The 7,085-nt window shown below is 55.3% G+C and overlaps 1 long non-coding RNA gene across 1 annotated transcript in view; it reads right to left on the bottom strand.

The window, feature by feature from the left end:
* Positions 1 to 503: 503 nt before the first annotated feature.
* The window catches only part of LOC142483580 (uncharacterized), a 7,303-nt gene continuing 721 nt past the window's right edge, over positions 504 to 7,085 (bottom strand). Inside the window, exons 2-3 of the long non-coding RNA XR_012797386.1 lie at positions 4,233 to 4,403; positions 504 to 537 (exon numbers count right to left, since the gene is read on the bottom strand). This is a non-coding gene — a long non-coding RNA (uncharacterized LOC142483580). The remainder of the gene's footprint in view (positions 538 to 4,232; positions 4,404 to 7,085) is intronic.

The raw sequence follows: 7,085 nt of genomic DNA, 5'->3' as shown, positions 1-7,085 counted from the left end.
TCCTCATCACTAGTCCCAGCATGCACTTCTGCACCCTCCTCATCACTAGTCCCAGCATGCACTTCTGCTCCCTCCTCATCACTAGTCCCAGCATGCACTTCTGCTCCCTCCTCATCACTAGTCCCAGCATGCACTTCTGCTCCCTCCTCATCACTAATCCCAGCATGCACTTCTGCTCCCTCCTCATCACTAGTCCCAGCATGCACTTTTGCACCCTCCTCATCACTAGTCCCAGCATGCACTTCTGCTCCATCTTCATCACTAGTCCCAGCATGCACTTCTGCTCCCTCCTTATCACTAGTCCCAGCATGCACTTCTGCTCCCTCCTCATCACTAGTCCCAGCATGCACTTCTGCTCCCTCCTCATCACTAGTCCCAGCACGCACTTCTGCTCTCTCCTCATCACTAGTCCCAGCATGCACTTCTGCTCCCTCCTCATCACTGGTCCCAGCATGCACTTCTGCTCCCTCCTCATCACTCTCTAGCCCGCTCGCTCTCACTCACCTTTTCAACTTTCTTGTCTTTCTCTGCTTTCACCTGCGGAAGAGACAAAGTAAATACAGTGCTAGCCCCCCGAGAATCAGAGGAGAGCAGAGAAAGTACAGCGCGAGCCCCCCGAGAATCAGAAGAGGGCAGGGAAAGTACAGCGCTAGCCCCCCGAGAATCAGAGGAGAGCAGAGAAAGTACAGTGCGAGCCCCCCGAGAATCAGAGGAGAGCAGAGAAAGTATTATAATATATTCTTAATACAGCTCAACCCCGTTATAACGCGATTCCGCTACAGCGCGGATTCACTTATAACGTGGTCTGAGGTTAGCTCCCGATTTAAAACATCAGGTTCCCCCCCAAAGCTTTATTGCTAACAGACAAACAGGGAGACAGACGGACACACACAGAGACAGACAGACGGACACACACAGAGACAGACAGACGGACACACAGGGAGACAGACAGACACACAGGGAGACAGACGGACACACACAGGGAGACAGACGGACACACACAGAGACAGACAGACGGACACACACAGAGACAGACAGACGGACACACACAGAGACAGACAGACGGACACACACAGAGACAGACAGACGGACACACACAGAGACAGACAGACGGACACACACAGAGACAGAAAGACACACAGGGAGACAGACGGACACACAGGGAGACAGACGGACACACACAGAGACAGACAGACAGACACACAGGGAGACAGACGGACACACACAGAGACAGATAGACGGACACACACAGGGTGGAATGGACCATTCTACTTAGAAGCCGTCTAACTGCCATTTAAAACCAGGAGCCAAAAGAGGAAGACGGGATTCCAGGGCCGTCCCACACGCGTGTTACAGTTGGCGTGACCGGTAACCCCGGCTGCAAAGTAGCTGCACTAATCTCTGCGGATCGGGGAAACTATTCCTCTTTGCTAGGGAATGACTGGTCACCAAGCTGCAAATAAACACCGGAGAAGCCCAGAGCTGGAGGGGAAATCCCGCCGCCTAGTGACTGCTCCTCCTTGGCGGTGGGAGCAGGCGCAGACTTCTCAGAGACATTGGTGTCCCGTCTCCTGTTGAGGCTATTTAAATTGGCCCGGCGAACTACTCGCCATTTGATCCCTTTTATTTTAACACCTCCAGTCCAGATGGGCCAGCGACGCCATACCACTCAACGTGACGCCATACCACTCAACGCGACGCCATACCACTCAACGTGACGCCATACCACTCAACGCGACGCCATACCAATCAACGTGACGCCATGCCACTCAACGTGGCGCCATGCCACTCAACGTGACGCCATACCACTCAACGTGACGCCATACCACTCAACGCGACGCCATACCACTCAACGCCGACGCCATACCACTCAACGCGACGCCATACCACTCAACGCGACGCCATACCAATCAACGCGACGCCATACCACTCAACGTGACGCCATACCACTCGACGTGACGCCATGCCACTCAACGTGACGCCATATCACTCAACGCGACGCCATACCAATCAACGCGACGCCATACCACTCAACGTGACGCCATGCCACTCAACGTGACGCCATACCACTCAACGCGACGCCATGCCACTCAACGCGACGCCATACCACTCAACGTGACGCCATACCACTCAACGTGACGCCATACCACTCAACGCGACGCCATGCCACTCAACGCGACGCTATACCACTCAACGTGACGCCATACCACTCAACGCGACGCCATACCACTCAACACGACGCCATGCCACTCAACGTGACGCCATATCACTCATCGCGACGCCATGCCACTCAACGCGACGCCATGCAATCAACGTGATGCCATACCACTCAACGCAACGCCATGCCACTCAACGCGACGCTATACCACTCAACGTGACGCATGCCACGCAACGTGACGCCATACCACTCAACGTGACGCCATACCAATCAACGTGACGCTGGCAATGATGGAGTTAAAGGTGCCCGGCTTTTTTTCTTCTTTTTTCAACAATGTATTGCAATGAACCCAGCAGTGAAGACGTTAAAACGAAACACACACACACACACACACACACACACACACACACACACACACACACACACACACACACACACACACACACACACACACACTCTTCCTTATCTCCTCCACTTTCTTGGGCCCCTTCAGCAGTTTGTGCTGCTTAGGGATAGTTCCTCCATTGCACCCCATGTTATCCCTCCAAACAAACACCTCCAACACAAAGACAACTTCTGCTCCGACAACAACGAGCTCCACGTCATTTAACCTACTGGCTACTTCCGCGCGGCCTTCTTGTACACCCAAGAGAGCGCGGCCATCTTAGTGCTCCCGTGATTTGCAGCTCACACACGGAGACAGACCCGCTGTTAGGCTGTTCCTTTTCGTACTCTCCATAAGCGTTCAATTGGATTCAAGTCAGAACTTTGACTGGGCCACTCAAGAACATTAATTCTCTTCTTGTTCAGCCACTCCAGTGTGGCTTTGGGTCATTGTCCTGCCAAAATGTGAATTTTCTCCCCAGTTTCAGAGTCTTGGCTGACTCAAACAGGTTTTCCTCAAGGATTCGACTTTGCACCATCCATTCTCTCTATCCTGACATGCTTACCAGTCCCCGGCTGGGAAGCTTGTCAGGATAGAGGGGAGATGGATGGTGCAAATGGTCCATGGTTGGATGATCCATTCCCTCTATCCTGACAAGACTCCCAGTGCCAGGGGACTGGAAAGCCTTTCAGGATCGAGGGGAGAATAGAAGGAGCAAAGAGAGGTGAGCGCTCGAGGAAAACCTGTTTGAGACAGCCAAGACTCTGACACCGGGGAGGACAATCACATTTCAGCAGGACAATGACCCAAAGCCACACTGGAGGGGTTGAACAAGAGGAGAATTCATGTTCTTGAGGGTCCCAGTCAAAGTCCTGACTTGAATCCAATTGAACACTTATGTGAGACTTGAAGATTGCCGTCCACCCATCGACCATCCCCAACATACTTATCAGAACTGGATCCATTTCCCCGTGAAGAATGGGCAAAAATGTCCCCATCTTACTGTGCAAAGCCAGGAGGGACCGATCCAAAAGATTCATAGCGGTAATTGCTGCAAAAGGGGCTTCTACCAAGTACTGACAAGGGGTGTTATTTCCTTTGCGGACCCTTCACCTCCTCATCTAAGTGTTCAGTTTAACCCCTATAGCTTTGTAGCTTTGAATAAAAATAGCCCCAAAATGAATAAAAACACCAAAAAAAATCCACGGAATGATGTGCAAATGTTTTTTTTTTTAAATGCGGAAAACAACAAATGTACAGAAAAGAAACTAGAAAAATCCGTGGTACCGTCCAAGAGAAAAAGAACTAAAGTCCAAGAGTACACTGGCCACATAAAAAAATATAAATAAACTGAAAATCATTACAAAACTAGAAAGCTAGAGGTGCCCGAGTGCCGATCAACACATTCCCTTATACAGAGACAGTGTACAAAGTCCTGTATACAGAATTTCAACGGCACAGAATCCCTGACCCACAGAACTCGCAATCTTATTTTGGTGCCTGAGGAACGGGGGATACACGTAGAGGAGAGACTGGAATTCCAACCAAGCTCAACCAACTTCAAATGCAGCGACATCACCACTGAGCTACTCCAAGACTATCAAATCCCACAGAGCTGGCGCAGCAAGTTGGTGGTGGCAGCAGTGGGATCCTGACAGTTACACAGCCCGTGCGCATCTCCCTTGTTACCTTCTTCTTGGGTCCGGATTCGGACGGCGGCTCCTTTTCTTTCTTCCTCTTGTGTACCGGATTTTCCTCCAATGTTTTTTTCCTCCCTGGGGCTGGATCATCCGTCAGCTTCCACCTAACCGCGTCCTCCCCATTTTCCAAACGCCTTTTTCCTGAACTGTCCACCGAGTCCTGCAAGGAGATACAAAATAATAGCAGTTTAGGCTGTAACAAGACATTCCATCTAGTTCAACCTTTATTACAGTCTAACTGAGCGAGACCCGTCCTCATAGATGTGTGGGCCTAGAGACCCTATCCGCCTGGATGTGTGGGCCTAGAGACCCGTCCGCCTGGATGTGTGGGAGCTAGAGACCCGTCCGCCTGGATGTGTGGGCCTAGAGACCCGTCCGCCTGGATGTGTGGGAGCTAGAGACCCGTCCGCCTGGGAGCTAGAGACCCGTCCGCCTGGATGTGTGGGCCTAGAGACCCGTCAGCCTGGATGTGTGGGCCTAGAGACCCGTCAGCCTGAATGTGTGGGCCTAGAGACCCATCCGCCTGGATGTGTGGGAGCTAGAGACCCGTCCGCCTGGATGTGTGGGAGCTAGTGACCCGTCCGCCTGGATGTGTGGGCCTAGAGACCCTCCCGCCTGGATGTGTGGGAGCTAGAGACCCGTCCGCCTGGATGTGTGGGCCTAGAGACCCTCCCGCCTGGATGTGTGGGCCTAGAGACCCTCCCGTCTGGATGTGTGGGCCTAGAGACCCGTCCGCCTGTATGTGTGGGAGCTAGAGACCCGTCCGCCTGGATGTGTGGGCCTAGAGACCCGTCCGCCTGGAAGTGTGGGAGCTAGAAACCCGTCCGCCTGGATGTGTGGGCCTAGAGACCCGTCCGCCTGGATGTGTGGGAGCTAGAGACCCATCCGCCTGGATGTGTGGGAGCTAGAGACCTGTCCGCCTGGATGTGTGGGCCTAGAGACCCGTCCGCCTGGATGTGTGGGAGCTAGAGACCCGCCCGCCTGGATGTGTGGGAGCTAGAGACCGTCCGCCTGGATGTGTGAGCCAAAAGACCCGTCAGCCTGGATGTGTGGGAGCTAGAGACCCGTCCGCCTGGATGTGTGAGCCAAAAGACCCGTCAGCCTGGATGTGTGGGAGCTAGAGACCCGTCCGCCTGGATGTGTGGGCCTAGAGACCCGTCCGCCTGGATGTGTGGGAGCTAGAGACCAGTCCGCCTGGATGTGTGGGCCTAGAGACCCGTCCGCCTGGATGTGTGGGCCTAGAGACCCTTCCGTCTGGATGTGTGGGAGCTAGAGACCCGTCCGCTTGGATGTGTGGGAGCTAGAGACCCGTCCGCCTGGATGTGTGGGCCTAGAGACCCTCCCGCCTGGATGTGTGGGAGCTAGAGACCCGTCCGCCTGGATGTGTGGGCCTAGAGACCCGCCCGCCTGGATGTGTGGGAGCTAGAGACCCGTCTGCCTGGATGTGTGGGAGCTAGAGACCCGTCTGCCTGGATGTGTGGGAGCTAGAGACCCGTCTGCCTGGATGTGTGGGAGCTAGAGACCCGTCTGCCTGGATGTGTGGGAGCTAGAGAACCGTCCGCCTGGATTTATGGGAGCTAGAGACCCGCCCGCCTGGATGTGTGGGCTTAGAGACCCTCCCGCCTGGATGTGTGGGAGCTAGAGACCCGTCCGCCTGGATGTGTGGGCCTAGAGACCCTCCCGCCTGGATGTGTGGGAGCTAGAGACCCGTCCGCCTGGATGTGTGGGAGCTAGAGACCCGTCCGCCTGCATGTGTGGGAGCTAGAGACCCGTCTGCCTTGATGTGTGGGAGCTAGAGACCCGTCTGCCTGAATGTGTGGGAGCTAGAGACCTGTCCGCCTGGATGTGTGGGCCTAGAGACCCGTCCGCCTGGATGTGTGGGAGCTAGAGACCCGTCCGCCTGGATGTGTGGGCCTAGAGACCCGTCCGCCTGATGTGTGGGAGCTAGAGACCCGTCCGCCTGGATGTGTGGGAGCTAGAGACCCGTCCGCCTGGATGTGTGGGAGCTAGAGACCCGTCCGCCTGGATGTGTGGGCCTAGAGACCCGTCCGCCTGGATGTGTGAGAGCTAGAGACCCGTCCGCCTGGATGTGTGGGAGCTAGAGACCTGTCCGCCTGGATGTGTGGGAGCTAGAGACCCGTCCGCCTGGATGTGTGGGAGCTCGAGACCCGTCCGCCTGGATGTGTGGGAGCTAGAGACCCGTCCGCCTGGATGTGTGGGAGCTAGAGACCCGTCCGCCTGGATGTGTGGGCCTAGAGACCCGTCCGCCTGGATGTGTGAGAGCTAGAGACCCGTCCGCCTGGATGTGTGGGAGCTAGAGACCCGTCCGCCTAGATGTGTGGGAGCTAGAGACCTGTCCGCCTGGATGTGTGGGAGCTAGAGACCCGTCCGCCTGGATGTGTGGGAGCTAGAGACCCGTCCGCCTGGATGTGTGGGAGCTAGAGACCCGTCCGTCTGGATGTGTGGGAGCTAGAGACCCGTCCGCCTGGATGTGTGGGAGCTAGAGACCTGTCCGCCTGGATGTGTGGGAGCTAGAGACCCGTCCGCCTGGATGTTTGGGAGCTAGAGACCCGTCCGCCTGGATGTGTGGGAGCTAGAGACCCGTCTGCCTGGATGTGTGGGAGCTAGAGACCCGTCCACCTGGATGTGTGGGAGCTAGAGACCCGTCCGCCTGGATGTGTGGGAGCTAGAGACCCGTCCGCCTGGATGTGTGGGAGCTAGAGACCTGTCCGCCTGGATGTGTGGGCCTATAGATAATTATCCTATAGAAGTAAATCCCACATTGTCATTGCCCTTCCTGTAAAGAACCCTTTCCTGCTGGAAATCTCCTTTCCTCTAATCT

The sequence above is a fragment of the Ascaphus truei genome, unplaced genomic scaffold, assembly GCF_040206685.1.
Source record: "Ascaphus truei isolate aAscTru1 unplaced genomic scaffold, aAscTru1.hap1 HAP1_SCAFFOLD_3372, whole genome shotgun sequence".
In the NCBI taxonomy this organism is placed as follows: domain Eukaryota; kingdom Metazoa; phylum Chordata; class Amphibia; order Anura; family Ascaphidae; genus Ascaphus; species Ascaphus truei.
This window is presented reverse-complemented; position numbering and strand designations above follow the sequence as displayed.